We start from the raw sequence: 18,383 nt of genomic DNA, 5'->3' as shown, positions 1-18,383 counted from the left end.
GGTGAGGCCTGGCGGACCTTGAGTGCTCTGACCGAAGGGGAGGTCACCCTTACCCGGGGAGCTGGGTTCCGAGGGAAGGGGGCGTAGCTGGGAGGGGGGGTCAAGTGTCCCGAGAAGCGCTTGGGGTCGCCCCGGCCCTAGGTCGGAGGTTCTGGAACGGCCTTTTGGGGGATAGATTCTGCGGGACTCCGTGGGCCTCAGGCTCGCCTCCCGTCTAGAGAACCAGGTAGCGCGAGCCGCTGTATTCCGTTTGCCTGGAAACGGGGACTATGTATGTATGGCGCTCCCTGTGAGTTGGGTGCTTGCGGGTCAGCAAGCGTTCCACGAATGAGTGTTCGCTCACAGCCCTATGTCCAGGTTTTCCACTTACTTTTTATTTCATTGCTTCCGGTTTTATTCTACTTTCCTGGAACTCTTGGTTGGTTTTGAGAGCTTGTTTCTTTCTGAGACTTTGATATTTTAACTTCACGCTTAGCAGATGATTCGTTACTTGTGAATTGTAACAACTGCATTAATAAAGAGTTGCGGTAATGGTTGAGACCGATAATTTCTATCTCTTAAGTTAAAAAACATTTTTTAGTATAAAACAATTTGTAAGATCCCACTATTTAGTTTCTCTGAGATTGTTTTAAACACTTCACAGAAGCAGAGGACAGGAGAAACTGGTGTTTTCTTCCTAGGGCAAAATCTTGAAAACTTTGATCTCTTACGACGTTTACTCTAGGTTTTCAGTTTAACTGGTAGTGAAAGAGGCATAAGTAACTTCCTTTTAGATTATTCGGTATAGAGCATGACAGTATATATACATAACACAATTATTTTAAGTTGCTAACACCATTGGGGCATGAGGATCTCTAAAACCATTTATAATTTTAACAATTCAAATAATCATTCAGCAAACTTTTACAGTCTATAAATAGGTTTATTTACTAAGTTTGATTTTATTTTTAAAAGCTGGTGTTTATTTTATTACTACTAGTTTTACTGTAGCTGTGAATTTCAAGCTTATTTTAGGGCATTAAATAAGCTATTAAGTTTTTCATAGCATTTTACAGTTTCAGTTTTAAAATCTTGTGTCTCTAAAAATGTCTAAGGATCTTTAATGTTTATTCAAGTTGACAGTTACCACTTGCATTCTGTAACTTTCATGCCCTGCAGTGCAAGAGGCTTTCACTCTTTGGAGTAATGACTGAAAGAATATATATAGTGCTTACGAGTGGAAAAGAGAACTAGTCTTGAAAGCACACTGGTTTTTCCATTAAATATTTTAGTAACCAACCTTTAAAACCTAGTGTTTGGTCTTTAAATTTAAATTTAACAGCAATCCTATATTGTATTCCTAGTGCCTTAGAGACAAAAAATGTATCCCTGTCTTCTAGGGACCTCAAAGTAAAGGGCATAAGCTTATGAACAGATTATTGAAATCTGATATGTTACAAAAGATGTATGTCCAAAGTGCTTTAAAACACAAATGACGAAACATCTGTGGATTGGAGTCTTTAGGGAGGAAGTGACATTTGAGATGGACTTCAGAAAATGAATATGACTGAAATTTACAGTTGGTTTGCCACTTAGATTTTTGTTTTCTCAATAGGACCTTCTTAGGTCCTACTTTTAGGACCTTAGTACTTAAAAGTAGCTACTTTTAAGTTAACTTTTGATTAATTTCAGGGAGTCCTTTGGGATTTTTAATTTTCAAAGCTACAGGGATAAAACAAGTCAAAACAAAAAAATTTTTTTTTTTTCTGAAGCGTTTGGATTTCGTCTTTGTTGCCAGCTGCTCTCACATCTTGGTCAAAGGAAACTATTCTTAAGAGAGCAGAAAGATGTACCTTTTGCACTTTTTTTCCTACAATTTGACTAACTGGGATGGAGAATTTGAAGTAAACTTCAGTATATCTTCTTGTTGCCTCTCAAAGAAGAAAAACAGTAAATAATTCAAATTTTCATTACTTCATTCAGGGTATTTACAGTTTTTTTCTCATCTAGTCCATATTTAAAGAGGACAGTCACGTATATACTGTTGAGAAAAGCTGAAGGGAATTTTGGGGGGTGTGGGGGGAGAGTGCAAGTGGGGAAGGAGCAGAGAGAGGGGACAGAGATCCAAAGTGGGCTCTGTGCTGACAGGCTGACAGCAGTGAGCCTGATGTGGGGCTCGAACTCATGAGCCGGGAGATCATGACCTGAGCTGAAGTTGGATGCTCAACCCAGTGAGCCAACCAGGTGCCCTGGGAATTATTTTTAAAATAAATAATGAAAAGTAAAATGTTGTGGATGGGAAAAATTATTTTCAGAAGATGCTGTTAGAATAGGGAATCAGGAGTTAGATGAATTGGGTAGGACACTGATACTGTTCCTATCATTTTTTTCCATCTGTAGAATAGGGATAATCTTATTTGATTATTATATATTTCCCTTGAAAAGTATTTTACATTTGTTTGAGAAAACACATATTTATTAGTTGGGATATTATAAAATGTTTATACATATAGAGATGAAACAAGTATATCTTTAGCATATGTAATTTTTGTAGTGTAGTCATATTTACAGTGTCCTCCATTCAGCTCACTATGTACATTATTGAGAGACATTCAAAAGAACCCTGAGGATTTGGTCATTTTCTTCTCCCAAAATTATTTTATATTCAATTTACTGGCAGAAATAGGAGTCCAGTGAACATAAAATTCTATTTATGATGCTCTAACTTCTGATTTATGATCTTTATAAGCCATCGTAAATACTGTGACTGTGTTCTGGTGGGTTCCTTTTTTTTTTTTTTAACTTACTATGATTATACATATGTACATTTGAATATCAACATAGTACACATTCTTACTGGTTTTTATTGACCATATAGTATTTTATTCTATTACTGTGCTGTGGTTTGTTTAACCATTTCTTGCCTGTAGGGCATTGAGATTGGTCCCAATTTTTTTCCTTATAAATAACTTTGCTAGAGTATATTTAGCAGGAATTACTTGCATATTCCCAAAAATAAAATTACTAGGTCAAAGGCAAGAAGCAATTTTATAGCTCTATTTAATATTGCCAGATTTCTTTCAAAAAAGATAGGTTTGATTTATATGCCTTTAGCTAAATGATTCCCTGGATCTCCACAATATTTTATCATTTTTATTTATCATTTTATTAACTATATGATGGTACTGAAAGCATTTTTTTTAGTATTTATTAGAGAGAGAGAGAGCACAAGCAGTGTAGAGGCAGAGGGAGAGAATCCCAGGGAGGCTCCGTGTTGTCAGCTCAAAGCCTGACTTTGGGGCTTGATCCCACAAACCCTGAGATCATGACCTGGGCTGAATTTGAGTCGGATTCTCAACTGACTTAGCCACCCAGGCACCCTGGTACTGGAAACATTTTTATTTTTTAATTTTTTAAATTTTTTAACATTTATTTTTGAGAGAGAGAGAGACAGAGACAGTGTGAGAGGGGGAGGGGCAGAGAGAGAGAGGAAACACAGAATCTGAAGCAGCTCCAGGTTCTGAGCTGTCAGCACAGAGCCCGACATGGGGCTCGAACCCATGAACCGTGAGATCATAACCTGAGCCGAAGTCGGAAGCTCAACTGACTGAGCCACCCAGGAGCTCTGGTACCAAAAACATTTTTTTTTGTAAATTGTTTTTAACGTTTACTTATTTTTGAGAGAGAGAGAGAGAGACAGAGACAGAGACAGAGCACAAGCAGGGGAGAGGCAGAGAGGGAGGGAGACACAGAATCCAAAGCAGGCCCCAGGCTCTGAGCTGTCAGCATGGAGCCTGAAGCAGAGCTCAAACCCACAAACTGTGAGATCATGACCTGAACTGAACGCTTGGCTGACCGAGCCACACAAGCACCCCCCGAAAACATTTTTAATGCTGTATTGCTTTCATTGCTATTAAGTTTTCTCTCTTTTTTCTTTTGTCTTTTGTTGTTAGCTTTTGAAACCATAGTAATAAAGGCTTAAACTGTGGTAATCTTGTCCTCTGGAATCCATTTTACTTTCTTAAAATCAAAGGACACTATTGACTACCATAAATAGAATAAAGCCCTGACCAGAAATTAATAGATCTGCACAGAGTAAAATGTGCAGTTCTAATCTACTTTGCAAAAGTTTGGATCATCTCTGTTAGCTGCTGCATCCTATTTAGCTTTAGATTGAGTCTTCAGTGTGCTGAGCGGCTCTCTGATGGCTAATAGCTGATTAGTGAGCAGTTCACGCTGCATTTAACTTCCAATTAATTGTTGGCTTGTCAACATGAAATCAGATGGAATAACTAAACTCTCCAAAACATCTGCCACTTTTTTACTGTTTATGGATTGTGTTCTTAGATGAAAGATTAAGATTTTCTTTCCTGTCCGGTAAGGAAAAATCACCAAATATACCCCATGGTATAAAAAAAAAAAAAAAAAGAATGTTCAAGTTAATTAGTTTAACAACTTTTTGATAAAAATGAAACAATAAGAATCATAAGTTCTTTAAATTGAAGTATAGTTGACACACAATGTTAACATTAGTTTCAGGTGTGCAACAAAGTAATTAGACAAGTCTACAACTCTTACCATACAGCACTATTACAATACCACTGACTGTGTTCCCTATGGTGTACCTTTCATCCCTGTGACGTACCCATTCCATCTCATGCCATAACTGGAAGCCTGCACCTGCAACTCCATCCATTTTGCCTAACACTACATCCCCTTCCCCTCTGGCAACCACCAGTTTGTTCTTTGTATTTATGGATCTGTTTCTGCTTTTTTGTTGTTTATTCCTTTATTTTTCAGGTTCCATATATGAGTGAAATCATCAGTATTTGTCTTTCTTTATCTGACTTATTTCACTTAGTTATAATACCCTCTAAGTTCGTCCATGTTATTGCAGATGGCAAGATCTCATTCTTTTTTATGGCTAAGTAATATTCTGTGTGTGTGTGTGTGTGTGTGTGTGTGTTTGTGTGTGTGTGTGTGTGTGTGTACACCGTATTTTCTTTATCCATTCATGTATAGATGGGGACTTAGGTTGCTTCCATATCTTGGCTATTGTAAATAATGCTACAGTAACCATCGGGTGCATATATATTTTCAAATTAATGTTTTTGGTTGTTGTTTTTGTTTTTGTTTTTAAGGTAAATGCCCAGTAGTGGAATTACTGGATTGTATGGTATTTCTATTTTTAATTTTTTGAGGAACCTCCATCCTGTTTTCCACACTTCCACTGTTCCATCAGCAGTGCACAAGTGTTCCTTTTCCTCCACATCCTTGCCATCGTTTGTTGTTTCTTGTCTTTTTGATTTTAGCCATTCTGACAAGCGTGAGGTGATATCTCATTGTGGTTTTGATTTCATTTCCCTGATTATGAGTCATGTTGAGCATCTTTTCATGTGTCTGTTGGCCATCTGCTTTTTTAATGTTTGTTTATTTTTGAAGGAGAGTGAGAGTAGAGAGAGAGGGACACACAGAATCCAAAGCAGGCTCCAGGCTTTGAACTGTCAGCACAGAGCCCAACGTGGGGCTTGAGATCATGACCTGAGCCAAAGTCAAACACTCCTGAGCCACCCAAGCGCCCCAAGTTCTTTATATATTTTAGACAATAACTTCTTATCGTATGTATCTTCTCACATTCAGTAGGTTGTCTTTTCATTTTGTTGGCTTCCTTTCCTTCCATTTTGTTGGTTTTCCATTTCCAAAGCAAAAGCTTTATATTTTGATGTAGTAGTCCCAATAGTTTATTTTTGCTTTTTTTCCCCTTCCCTGAGGAAATATATCCACAAATATGTTGCTAAGACTGATGTCAAAGAGATTGCTGCCTGTATTTTCTTCTGGGAGTTTTATGGTTTTAGGTTTTACATTTAGGTCTTTAATCTATTTTGAGTTTCTTTTTGTGTATGGCATAAGAGTGGTTCAGTTTTCCAAGCACCATTTATTGAAGAGACTGTCTTTTCCCCATTGTAAATTCTTGCCTCCTTTGTTATAAATGAATTAGCCATATAAGCATGGCCTTGTTTCTGGGCACTCTTTCCTGTTTTATTGATCTGTGTGTCTGTTTTTGTGTCAGGATCATACTGTTTTGATTACTGTGGCTTTGTAGTATATCTTGAAATCTGGGATTGTAATGCCTTCAGCTCTGTACTTTCTCCAGATTGCTTTGGCTATTCAGAGACTTTGGTGGTTCCATACAAATTTTAGGTAGAATTGTTCTGGTTCTGTGAAAAATACTATTGGTATTTTGATAGGAATTACGTTGTATCTGTAGATTGTCTTAAGTAGCATGGACATTTTTTTTTTAATGTTTATTTTTGAGAGGGTGCAAGCGGGGGAGGGGCAGAGAAAGAAGGATAGTGGATCCAAAGTGGGCTCTGCATGGAGCCCCGTGTGGGGCTTGAACTCACAAACCATGAGATCATGACTTGAGCTGAAGTCGGACGCTCAACCGACTGGGCCACCTAGGTGCCCTGAGGTAGTATGGACATGTTAGCAATATTCTTCCTGTCCATGAGCATAATGTATCTTTCCATTTGTTTGTGTCATCTTTAGTTTCTTTCAGCAGTGTTGTATGGTTTTCAGAAAACAGGTCTTTTACCTACTTGGTTAAGTTTATTTCTAGATACTTTATTCTTTTGAGTGTAATTGTAAATGTCATTGTTTTCTTAATTTCCCTTTCTGCTACTTTGTTATTAGTGAATAGGAACGCAACAGGTTTCTGTATATTATTTTGTGTCCTGCAAATTTACTGAGTTCATTTATTACTTCTAATAGTTTTTTGGTAGAGTCCTTAAGGTTTTATGCACATTATCATGCTATCTGTCATAGTGAAGTTTTACCAGAATCGTACTTTTTTTCTTTTTTTCAGAATAGGACTTTTTAAAATGTTTATTTACTTTTGAGAGGGACAGATTGTGAATGCATGAGGGGCAGAGAGAGGGAGACACAGAGTCCAAAACAAGCTCCAGGCTCTGAGCTGTCAGCACAGAACTACATGTGGGGCTCAAACTCACCACGAGATCATGACTTGAGCTGAAGTCAGACTCCTAACTAACTGAGCCACCCAGGTGTCTCCAGAATCATACTTTTAAACATCCTTTCTTGGTAGTTATTTTTAGAAACGTTTAATAAATTGTTATTTTGGGAGTAGTTGCCTATAAATATGGAATAAGTAAAATTTAAGAGAATAGTTCTAACTATTGCTTTGAACAGTTAGAATGTATAATTACTTGTTTTAATTTGACCATAGATATAGTTTGAAGATTTTGAAATGTCTAAAAAATATATGATTACACATGAACTTACTGATATAATTGATATGTATTTACTTCTTGGTATTTAGTTTCATGTTATCAGAGTTTTCTTTGGAATAAGAGATTGACTCTTAGCTTCTAGAAACTAATCAGTGTATATGGGTTACTGATAATGTTTCATATATGAAATTTGGCATTGGGATGACTTTGACTATGATAAATTCACGTTCTAACAACTGTTTTTCCTTTCTGTGAAAAAGTACACGGAGCTTAGTTAGAAAGTTTGCTTTCAGAAATGAAATTGTTGAGTAAAATTATTTTAAAACCGTGATTGTTCTGGGGCGGTTGGGTCACTCAGTCGATGAAGCATCTGACTCTTGATTTTGGCTCAGATTGTGATCTCCCACTTAATGAGTGTGAGCTCCCTATCAGACTCTGCACTGCCAGTGCAGAGCCTGCTTGGGATTCTGTCACCCCGCTTCTCTCTTTGCCCCTCCCCTGCTTGTGCTCTCTCGCTCTCTCTCTCTCAAAATAAATAAGCTTAAAAAAAAAACCAAAAAACTGTGGTTATTCATTATAGTGGATTTGGGAGCTAGGAATGGGAGAGCAAGCAAGGTCAATATGGATAAAGTACTGCCCTGCTGTTGGCTCTCCACAAAGGGAAGCCCTTCCAAAGGTATATATTTGAACATGTGAAACAAAGCCACAGACGTGGGCTTTATACCCCACACCCTCAACGTACTCACAGAGACACACATAAGTTCTAGAGACTGATCTGTACTCTGTAGATCTTAGAGCCCAATTCTTTAAGCTCCTACTTCCTATCCTTCCTCACTTTTTTTTTTTTTTTTTTTTTTTATCAGTGTCCTTTTAGAAAGTGTTAGAGGGGCACCTGGGTGGCTCAGTCGGTTAAGCGGCTGACTTCAGATCAGGTCATGATCTCGCGGTCCTTGAGTTCGAGCCCCGTGTCGGGCTCTGTGCTGACAGCTCAGAGCCTGGAGCCTGTTTCAGATTCTGTGTCTCCCTCTCTCTCTGACCCTCCCCCATCTGTCTCTCTCTGTCTCAAAAATAAATAAATGTTTAAAAAAAAATTTTTTTTAAGTGTTAGAGTTAATTGTAGCTACTTTAAATGTGCTCTACAAAGTTTTTCTTTGTTACCATTAAAATTAAGTATTGATGAAAGCCTTTGGAGGAAACTTTTGAAATATTTTTTCTTTGCTCTTATTCTCAACTTTCAAACCTATTTATTGCCCTATGCTAATCACAACAGTAAAGACTACAATTTGTGTACTTTGTGTCTTAGTTAATCCTCTCAACAACCCTGTGATTTGTAAATGGGAAAACTGAAGCTGGATAAGATGTAGCAACACTCTCAAGTGTATATACCTAGCAAGTGGTGAAGCGAAGATGCGCCCCCTAGAGTGTGATTTTGACGTTTGGGTGCTGCTGTATGTTCCACACTGAGTACTCCCTACCTCTTCTGCCTTACTCTGGAGCTCCCTGGCTTCCACAATTGATGCAATTTTAACCTATGTAATTTTTGAGTCGTCAGATTTTGTATTTATTCCTTTCTTTGATACAATCTAAAATTGAAATTTTGTTTTTCAGTGAGATAGAGATAAAAGAAGAACCTTAGTATCTTAGGAAATCAGCTTCAAGGCATTGCTAGTTAGATAACTCAAAGTTCATGAGCATCCATTTATGAGTTCCACCATTTCCATTGGGATTGTTTTTATCACGTCTGAGTTAAGATTTCCCTTTGGAAATTTTCCCACTGTGGACCTCTCCAATATTAAGCAGTTGAAATGTCCATAATTTTCTTTTTCTGTGGCTATGCCCTGATATCTCAAACCCTTTTATGATTAGTCAGTTGCTTTGAGTCTTATTCAAAGTCACATTTCTTCTCTGAATATTTCTTTCTACCTTGAAAACCAGTCATAGGTGTGGGTTAGGATAGATGTGACAGCAAGGAAGGTGGAATAAAGCAAAACAAGGGAACGAGAAAGTGAGAAAAATGCAGTTCTGTGGCATGGCACCCATGGCTTAAAGCAATAAAACGAAGTATATTTGTGACCAAAGCTGGGATCACATGTAGAATGGGCAGATTAGGACCAGAAATAAAATTGTACATTTGGGGTGGGAAAGGATTTAGAAGGGAGACCATAGCACTCTAAATTAAATGAACTATTTCCATAAAAAATTTCTTAGGGTGGGATTGCTTTAGGATTTATATGTAACTTCCTTGTACATTTATATGTACATATTTATATGTAAAGTGTTTAATGTTGTCACAGCTTTTCATGCTTATAATAACTCTGTTGGGACATTTTGAAAGTGGGAATGTGAAGTAACCTTTAAAGCATTTCAGTGATATTTTGGAGTTGGCTGTGTCCATTTAAGGCAGATTTCCAGGAGATGCACTTAATTAACTTTTGGATGGGAAATAAAGATGTTTAGAGTGGAAAGTGACCATAAAATTAATCAAATATTGTCATTTTATAGCACATTGCTATTTTAATGATAAAAAAACTAAATCCCTTGGAGATTCAGTAACTACCCAAGAATATATAAATAACATTGTCACTTTTTTCTTTTACTTTCTTGAATGTATGTCTTATCTCTCCATCTGGATTAGAAATTCTTTGAAGACAAGTGTTCTGTCTTTTGTATTATTTCACTCACAATGTCTAGTATTATGGGCATTAAATAAATGTGTTGAATGAATGACTTTCTCGTGGTTGTTCAGGATTTTTTGTTCTTGTACATTTCAAATTCTGTTTCCTCCTATTTAATACTTATTTTGAAGTCATCTTTTCTTCTCTAGAACAGCTTTCCACACTAAATTTTAATCTTTCATCTTTATTTCTTACTGCTTTGATTTGGCTTCTGTCACTGAAGTCTACTTTCAACTTTTACCTTTTTCCAACTTTTAATTGTGACACTTTTCAAAATTTAAAAAAGTTGACGGAATAGTATAAAGATCACCTGTATATCCATCTAGACCTCTGGAGCCAACAGTTGTTTATATTTTTCCTATTTGTTTTATCTGTGTATTTATATATATATATATATATTTTTTTTTTTTTTTTTTTTGGGGGGACAGAGAGAGACAGAGCATGAACGGGGGAGGGGCAGAGAGAGAGGGAGACACAGAATCGGAAACAGGCTCCAGGCTCCGAGCCATCAGCCCAGAGCCTGACGCGGGGCTCGAACTCACGGACCGCGAGATCGTGACCTGGCTGAAGTCGGACGCTTAACCGACTGCGCCACCCAGGCGCCCCATGTGTATTTATATTTTTTAGGGATAAACGTCATGATGTTTATAGCATACTTTTGCCTTTTGTGAAACCACATAAACTCACTTTTTCTTTACAATTTTTAACATTTTCTCTATGCCATATTACAAGGATTTCATTCTTAAGATATTTTTTAAATATTCATTTACTTGGAGCAAGAGGTGGGGGGAGGGGATTGGAGGGACAGAGAGAGAGGGAAGAGAGAATCCCAAGCAGGCTTCTTGCTGTCTGTGCAGAGCCCGAAGTGGGGCTTGATCTCACAACTGTGAGATCATGACCTGAGCCAAAATTGAGAGTTGGACACCAACCTAGGTGCCCCCTTAAAATATTTTTGAAATTTTGTGTTTAAATTTTTGTGTAAGAATTGATACTTAAGATAGAGATTTCTAAATGTAGCATGTTTACAAATACGTTGTAAATTGCTCTTTTAATTTTGAAGAGAGGATGCAAGTGAGTGAGGGGCAGAGAGAGAGGGAGAGAGAATTCCATGAGGGGCAGAGAGAGAGAGAGAGGGAGAGAGAGAGAAGCGGGTCTCACCCAAAGCACGGCTCGAACTCACCTGAAGCAGGGATGGAACTCATGGACCTTGAGATCATGACCTGAGCCAAAGTTAGGATGCTTAACCAACTGAGCCACCCAGGCGCTCAGCTCTATTCCTTGTTAAAGATATCATTAATTGTAATTTACGTTTCTTAGCATGTTGTGAGACAATAATTCTCAAATTTTCAGATTCTTACAATTTAAAGGAAGAATGAAAGTGCCACAGAAATAGCCAAGATGAACTGAATATACAAGGTGTGTTTTGATTAGTTTACTGAATAATAGAAAAAGGTCCATAATTTCATGGTGATATCTGTGACAAACTAACTTTCCTGTAAAAGTAAGTGTGAAAAAGTGTCAGAAGAGACAAGAAGGAAAAGACGTACAGGACTGAGAGCAGCAGAGGTGAAAAGTGATGGTAGCAGCACTTGAGTTCACGTAGTTTTTTGAGTCAGCAATCCAGTTTTTGAACTTATGTCCTTAAAGTAGAGCAAGCAATTCCTAGTTCATAAGGTTATTAGGAGAATTGTGCGTGGTAACTCTTACCTGCCCCTTCCCTGGGCTAATAGCTGAGAAGAGGTCAATTAATGGGCAGAAACAGTAGATCAGAAGGCTACTGTCTTAGTGTCCTTTAATGGGAAGGAGGAGAAACTCCCCATGTTATCCTTATACTAACAAATATTCAGATTCAGTAATGTCCATTTTCTCTGAAATAATAGTAGTAGCTATGTTTATTTAGTCATTATCTTACAATTCTTGTGTGCCAACTGTAGACCAGCTTCTGTATTGTTACCTGTTTTGTTATTTCATTTCTCAAATTCAAAATTACTACTTGATGAAAAGCACATATTTATTAAAAGTAGTAGACTTAGGATTTGAAATGAATTCAGGAATCTGGTGCTATGCAGCCTCCAATCTGAAGTTGTGTTCCCTGCTTATGTGTTGGGTGTAAAAATAAACTCTGTTTTTAGGTGAAAGATTTGTGAGAAGGATTGTTCTTTGGAGTTTGGCTATTTTGGAAAATTTTGTGGGCAGCCTTTTAAATCACAAGGCAAGGCTAAAACATATGTTTTGTAACTCTTTTGTTATTAGGAGTAGAATTTGAAGCTACTTTACCAGGTCAGGAAAAGTTGACAGATAAAATTAATTTAATGGGAATTTGATATTAGATAAAATGCCATGGATAAGATGAGTAAAAACTAATAATGTGCAAATAAAGTAGGAAGGGGAAGTGTGTGTGGGTCTCTGCGCTATAGACCAAAATGAGTATGTGGGAGTAATTAGTCAAGTGATACTAAATTATATAAACAGAAGACTAACATGATATCTTCAATAAAATTTTCCTGATTTGTGGAGTTATTCAAAATACACTTAACAGTAGATTTAGAGGGAGCCAGTAAATGTAATTTCTAAAATTTTGACAAGATTGTCTTTTAAAAAGATTAAATTGGAATTTAAACTAGTATGGGTTAGCTTGGGCAGGGTAGGCTAGGCAGTAAATTCATGGGGAATGGTGAAATCCGTGGGAGATAGAGACAGACTTCCAGGACAAGTGCCTGAGGCCTATTTGGATCTTAAATTTAGTGAAGAGAATGCACGTGAGATGTTTTAATGTGCCAGCAGTATTAAGTTGCCATGTGTAACACACTGTAAAGTCAATGGGACTGTATTTCCTGGAGTGCTCTTAAATCTAAGAGAGCAAAGAGTGGAGCGCCTGGGTGGCTCAGTCAGTTAAGCATCCGGTGTTGGCTTAGGCCCATCTCACCACTTGTGAGTTCAAGCCCCGCATCGGGCTCTCTGCCGTCAATGCAAGCCCCGCATCTGGCTTTCTGCTGTCAGTGCGGAACCCACTTCGGACCCTCTGTCCATCTCTCTCTGCCCCTCCTACGCTGGCATTCTTTCTCTCTCTCAAAAATAAATAAACATTTAAAAAAAGAGATGGGGCACCTGGGTGGCTCAGTCGGTTGAGCGTCCGACTTCGGCTCAGGTCATGATCTCACGGTTGGTGGGTTCGGGTCCCACGTTAGGCTCTGTGCTGACGGCTCAGAACCTGGAGTCTGCTTCAGATTCTATTCTGTGTCTCCCTCTCTCCCTGTCCCTCCCCTGTTCACACTCTGTCTCTCTTTCAAAAATAAATAAACATAAAAAATTTTTAAAGAAAATAATAAAATAAAAAATAAAAGAGAGCAAAAAGTAAATTAATTTGGTCATGGACAAGTTAAAAAGGTATACTTTAAGAAAATCAAATAATATATTTTTGAGATGATGAGTTGTGAGCTATCATTTATAGAACATGGGAAAGAGATGAAGAATGTCATTGAAGCATTTATGCTTATGGCCAAAAGGCTAATGAAAAACAATGTCATTCTATGTATACATGACACTTTGATGTCTAAACCTTGAATTCTGCCTGTAATTCTTTTTTCTTTTTTAACGTTTATTTCTGAGGGAGAGAGAGAGACCGAGTGTGAGCAGGGGAGGGGCAGAGAGAGGGGGAGACACAGAATCCGAAGCAGGCTCCAGGGTCTGAGCCATCAGCACAGAGCCCGACACGGGGCTCAAACCCACACACCGGGAGATCATGACCTGAGCCGAAGTCAGATGCTTAACTGACTGAGCCACCCAGGTGCCCCTCTGCCTGTAATTCTTAATGACATACCTTTTAAGAAAGATATGAGAGTAGGGTGAGGTCCTGAGAAAAGCAGCTGGCATGATCAAGGAGATAATTGAAAAGATTAAGACCTTTCTGTTTTGAAAGATTAATACTCAAAGGAGATAGGAGAAAGTCAGAAAATGAAAATAGGGTTTTCTCTCACTGTATAATCCTGTAGCCAAAAGATGTGTCATGAAACTTCAGAGTGAACGTCATAGGCTAAGCAAAAATTCTTGTCTCATCCATTGAGTAGAAATGGAAGAAAATTTTACCCTAAATTTATATGCCCTTGGACAGTGTCCTGAAATTTTTCACATGGCAACAGCTCTTTGGACCCTATGCCCTATTTTGGGTTCTCTAAGATTTAATTTATGGAATATCGAAAAATAGCTAGAAAGCAGAGCTCAAAGGTTGTCCAGTCCAGTGTGCAGACTGCTTTTATAGGGCCCTTGAGCTAAGAATTGCATTTATATTTTTAAGTGATTGGAAAAATTTGGAAGAGTAATATTTAGTGATGAATGAAAATTACATGACAATCGAATTTCAGTGCCCATAAATAAAATTTCATTGGGCTACAGCCGCACTCATTTCACCTGTGTAACATCTGTGGCTGCTTTCATGCTGTACATTGGCAGAGACTGTAAACTTCAAAGCCTAAAGTGATTACTCTCTGGCCCTTTAAGAAGTTTACTGATCTTGGGGGCATCTGGGTGGCTCAGCTGGTTAAGCATCTGATTTCAGCTCAGGTCATGGTCTTGTGGTCAGGAGTTCGAGCCCCCCCTGCATCAGGCTCTGTGCTGGCAGCTCAGCGCCTGGAGCTTGCTTCGGATTCTGTTTCCCTCTCTCTAACCCTCCCCTGCTCACACTCTGTCTCTATCTCAAAGAATGAATAAACATTAAAAAAAAAAAAAAAAAGTTTGCTGATCTCTAGGATAGACTAACAACTTTAGAGTTAATTTTTAGGCAAAGAAAAGATTGTAGTGATTAGAGTAAAAAATAATAAGTATATGAAAAGGGCATATAAATGTTACTAAGCAGCATTTCTTTATGTTACTGTGCTTTCTGGTACAGAAGCCATTAGCCTCCTGTGACTTTTCAAACATAATTAAACAATTCAGTCCTTTAACCCTGCTAACCACATTTTAAGTGACAAATGGCCATGTGTGTATTTGACAGTGCAGATAAGAATATTTCCATCATTGGGGCGCCTGGGTGGCTCAGTAGGTTAAGCGTTCAACTCTTGATTTTGGCTCAGGTCACAATCTCATGGTAGTGAGATTGAGCCCTGAGTAGTGCTCCATGCTGACAGTGTGGAGCCTGCTTAGGATTTTCTCTCTCCCCTCTCTCTCTCTGCCCCTTCCCTGCTCTTTCTCAAATAAAATAAACTTAAAAAGAAAACAGTAAAGTTAAAAAAAAAAAAAGAATATTTCCATCCTTCTTTAAAGTCCTGTTGGGCATTGCTGCATAATAGTGACTACTTAGTATTTTGTACCAAGTACTGCTCTGGAATCTTCTTAAAACAGCTTGAAGCAGGAGTTATTATTACTTCCATTCTACAAATGAGAAAACTGAGTTAAGTGAAGAAACTTACCCAGGATCACATAGCTAGTAAACGTCATTTTCAGGATTTAAACTCAGGCAGCGTAGCTTCAAAGTCCCTGCTCTCGATCACTTTGTACTGAATGAAGTTGAAAGTAAGGAATAGGTTTAATTGTGGCACAAGGGATTCAACTTCCGTGGTGAAAATGTGGCTCTACAGATTTTGAAACTGAAAACCTAGAAAGTTCTATAGAATATAATAGCTGTGTTTCTTCCTAAAAAGAAATCTAGAAATGTGAACTGGATTAGCTTTTTAGGGATCTTTCAGTCTTCATTAAGATACATTAAATAGAATGCTTAGATTCTCAAGTATCTTCATAGCAGTGTTGATCTCTTATAATTAGTGAAAATTATTTGGGCAGAGTAAGCCATCAACTGGGAAATTTGCCTTCACAACAGTTAGGTTTAGGTATATTTGTGATAATTATTCAAGCATTCTGTAATGCTTAAATGTCATGTCCCATTATCTTCTTAGCTAAAATTTAAACCAATGATAAAGAATGTTTTATGCAAGGACACACAAATTTTTTGTGTATGTTTGAGACAGTGTTGCCATTGAGTAAGTTCATTTCCTTATAATTTTAGGGATTGAATATGATACTGTTTTCACTACTATACACAAAGACTAATGTTTTATCTTCCATTGTATATTAGGAATATCGGGTGAGCATTTATTTTGGCAAAAGAGCAGTGTAGTTTAGGCATTTCCTATTCTGAATATCATTAAATTCATTTGCTTTTATTCACTTAACAAATATATAGCACTTCATGTTTTAGGCACTGTTTTTAAGTACTTTATAAATGTTAACTCATTTAATCCTCATACCTCTATGAGGTAAATACTGTATCCCCATTTTGCAGATAAGGAAACTGAGATGTTAAATAACTTGACCAAATAGTAAGTGCTGGGATTTGAACCCAGGCAAACTGGCCCTAGAGTCTGTATCCTTTGCTTTTCCAGTGGCAGTGTATTATTTGTACAAACTACATCAAACATCTTGTCTCACCTTTGGGATATTAACAAGTATAGAGGACTGCTTAGCAGTACCAGTGAACAAGATCAAAGTGACAAATGTGGCTTTATGCCATTCCAGGCAGCCCCATGATTAGAGTCCAGAGACAGCCATAGCAGTCTAACTCTATTAATATACTTATCCAAGGTAAACAGCTCCTATGTAAATGTTTTTGGTTAGCACGTAAAGCACTTCAGGGCATAAATTACTTACTTACTGGCTTCTTCAACTTCAACTAAAGAATTCTGTCATGAATTGCAGTGAGCCCCTATTGAGAGTGGATATGTATTTTGGGTTCTGCAGAACTTCAAATATATCTTGGAGACATTTGGGGAGCTTCAGTAGGAAGTATGGCTTGGGCAAAAGGCATGAACAGACAGTTTCAAAGAAGACATCTAGACGGCTAACAGACACATGGAAAGATGCCCAATATCACTCATCCTCAGAGAAATACAAATCAAAACCACAATGAGATACCACCTTATACCTGTCAGAATGGTTAAAACTAACAACTCTGGAAACAACAGATGTTGGCAAGCATGTGGAGAAAGGGGGACACTTTTGCACTGCTGGTGGGAATGCAAACTGGTGTAGCCACTCTGGAAAACAGTGTGGGGATTCATCAAAAAATTAAAAATAGAGCTACCCTATGACCCAGGAATTGCACTATTAGGTATTTATCCAAAGGATACAAAAATGCTGCTTTGAAGGGGCACATGCACCCCAATGTTTATAACAGTGCTATAGACAATAGCCAAAGTATGGAAAGAACCCAAATGTCCATCAACTGATGAATGGATAAAGAAGAGGTGGGGTGTCTGGGTGGCTCAGTTGGTTAAGTATCTGACTTTGGCTCAGGTCACGATTTCATGGTTTGGGAGTTCGAGCCCCACTTCGGGCTCTGCTGTCAGTGCAGAGTCCACTTCAGATCCTGTTTCCCTCTCTCTCTCTTCCTCTCTTACAAAAGTAAACATTTAAAAAAAAAAAAAGAGGCTTGGTATATATATATATATATGTATAATACACACACACACACACACACACACACACACACACACAATGGAATATTACTTGGCAATCAAAAAGAATGAAATATTGCCATTTGCAACAACATGGATGGAACTAGAATATATTACGCTAAGCAAAATAAGTCAGTCAGAGAAAGATAAGTATCATACGATTTCACTCATGTGGAATTTAAGAAACAAAACAGGTGAACATAGGGGAAGGGAAGGAAAAATAAGATAAAAACAAAGAGGGAGGCAAACCAGAAGAGACTTTTTTTTTTAATAACTTTTTATTTTTTTATTTTTTATTTTTTTAAATTTTTTTTTTTCAACATTTATTTATTTTTGGGACAGAGAGAGACAGAGCATGAACGGGGGAGGGGCAGAGAGAGAGGGAGACACAGAATTGGAAACAGGCTCCAGGCTCTGAGCCATCAGCCCAGAGCCTGACGCGGGGCTCGAACTCACGGACCGTGAGATCGTGACCTGGCTGAAGTCGGACGCTTAACCGACTGCGCCACCCAGGCGCCCCTTTTAATAACTTTTTAAAGTTTATTTTATTTATTTTGAGAGAGAGAGAGAGAGAGAGAGAGAGAGCGAGCACAGCAGGGACAGAGAGAGGGAAATAGAATCCCAAGCAGGCTCTGCACTGTCAGTGCGGAGCCTGTTGTGGAGCTCGAATTCACCAACCATGAGATCATGACCTGAGTCTGAGCTGAAACCAGGAGTCGAACGCTTAACTGACTGAGCCACCCAGGCACCCCCAGAAGAAACTCTTAAGTACAGAGGATAAACTGAGGGTTGCTGGAGGCGTGTTGGGTGGGGCTATGGGCTAAATGGGTGACAGGCTTTGAGGAGGGCACTTGTTGGGATGAGCACTGGGTGTTGTATGTAGTGATGAATCACTAAATTCTACTCCTGAAACCATTATTACACTATATGTTAACTGACTTGAATTTAAATAAAATTTTAAAAATAAATTGAAAAAAAAAAAGCTGAACTATAAAAAATAAATAAATAAAAGGAAGTATGGCTTTAAATTAGCC

General features: G+C 38.0%; 1 protein-coding gene and 1 long non-coding RNA gene across 2 annotated transcripts in view; both read left to right on the top strand.

Moving 5' to 3' along the window:
- The window catches only part of TM9SF2 (transmembrane 9 superfamily member 2), a 66,375-nt gene that overhangs the window by 363 nt on the left and 47,629 nt on the right, over positions 1 to 18,383 (top strand). The window lies entirely within an intron of this gene.
- LOC147584647 (uncharacterized) lies at positions 4 to 17,319 on the top strand. Its single transcript, XR_015252045.1, has 2 exons — positions 4 to 10,268; positions 10,504 to 17,319. It is a non-coding gene; the product is annotated as an uncharacterized LOC147584647 (long non-coding RNA).

The sequence above is a fragment of the Puma concolor genome, chromosome A1, assembly GCF_028749965.1.
Source record: "Puma concolor isolate L17-30 chromosome A1, mPumCon1.1.hap2, whole genome shotgun sequence".
In the NCBI taxonomy this organism is placed as follows: Eukaryota; Metazoa; Chordata; class Mammalia; order Carnivora; family Felidae; genus Puma; species Puma concolor.
Note: the sequence above shows the minus strand (reverse complement) of the source record. Positions and strands in the feature narration are given on the sequence as shown.